The sequence below is a fragment of the Passer domesticus genome, chromosome 1 (assembly GCF_036417665.1).
Source record: "Passer domesticus isolate bPasDom1 chromosome 1, bPasDom1.hap1, whole genome shotgun sequence".
NCBI classification, from domain to species: Eukaryota; Metazoa; Chordata; class Aves; order Passeriformes; family Passeridae; genus Passer; species Passer domesticus.
Window position 1 is genome coordinate 79161083 of NC_087474.1, and position 1698 is coordinate 79162780.

Genomic DNA, 1698 nt, shown 5'->3' on the forward strand with positions numbered 1-1698 from the left:
TTTCAAGAGTCCTTTGTTTGAGGCAGATGAAATAGATCACTGGTCTTCAAAGATGAGGGAGTGGGAAAAAGAAAAGGCTGTTCTTCAAGTGCATAAGATCTGTCAGCTTGAGAAGAGGGAAAGCTCTGGCCGTTTTCATTCTTTTCAGTTTTGTCTGGCTCACAGTCATTGCCCAGACTTTTTTGAACCATAGTAGAGATTATTTACTGCGTACTTCATACATACATATATGTATACACACACACACACACAGATCTCAAAGGATTGTGTTTGAGGCCAAACAAGAAAATGTTATGGTTCTGATTAGAAGTGATTACATGAGCCTTTACAATAAGTATCATTTGTATAATTCCTTAAACATCTCTTTAACACTTTGAACACCAACAAGCTCTATAGCATTATTATGCTTATGGAGAGACAGGAATAGAGTTTTTCCAAACTGGCTGTGACTCACAGTCATCACAGAGTCAGGAAATTAGGACTTTGATTTCTAGCTCTTTGCCAAAGCACAGACCTTCTCTGGTATGCTGTAATCAGCTGCAAAGTCTGTTCCAGGGATGTCTGGCATGCAGCTAAAGCCGCAGCTGACCACTTGTTGGGCATCTCTGCTTGCACTCCTGTTCTGTGCTACCTCTGCACCTTGCACAGTTTGAAAGCAGGCTTAGTTACACAATGACACACTGTTATTAACTTACACAAACAACAGAAAAGAAGCACCTTGAAGTGACAAATTCAAAAGCTTAGAAAATGTTGCAAGTAAGAATGCATAAATTTAAATTGGTCATTAAATACATGCACAATGTGAATTTTAGTCTCAGGGCTTCTTACTCTGTCCCATTCATTTTTGGATGCTTGCCTGGCATTGCTGTGTAAAAGCAATAATCTTCTTGGGAGCATTGATTTTTTTTTTTTTCTGCTTGTCTCTATTCCTTGTGTCTGTGGTAGAGGCCTCATTTGCTGCAAGGTATTTCAGTCTTTGGAAAATGGTGCACAGAGCTCCGCTGTGGACTCTTGCTGTGGTGTTCTTCCCTTGGACACCTGGGTCCCTCACAGTACAAACATCTTGGGTCCCTTTCCTGTTAGCAGGAGCAATTTTAATGTGTTTTACATGGAGAGTCAAAATGTAGGTGCTGAATACAGGTCACGTTCTTTCAGCCCCTCACCCAGCTGTTTCCCTGCACTCATCATCCTCTCTTGTTTCTAACTTTTGCAGCCTCAAGTTTATTCCTTATAACACAACTAATTCTACTCTCTTTTAATCTAAAATGGTTCCCCCTTGTCCTGTCACTACAGGCTCTAGTAAAAAGTCTCTCTCCACATTTTTCAGCCCTCTTTAATATATTGAAAGACAAAAGGGTCTTCCCAGAGCCTTCTTTTCTTCAGGCTGAACAGCCCCAACTCTCTCAGTCTGTCTTCATAGCCAGCCCTCTGATCATAGTCCTGGCCCTCCTATGGACTCTTCCCCAGAAGGTCCATGTCCTTTCTGTGCCAGTGACCCCTGAGCTGGATGCAGCACTCTGGATGAGGTCTCACCAGAGCACAGCCCAGGGACAGAATCCCCCCCTTCACCCTGCTGGCCATGCTGCTTTTGGTGCAGCCCAGGATACGATTTGTTTTCCAGGCTGCAAGAGTACACTGCCAGTTCAAATCCATTTTTTTATGCACTATTTTTTATTCCCCCTGTCTGTCTCCACAGGG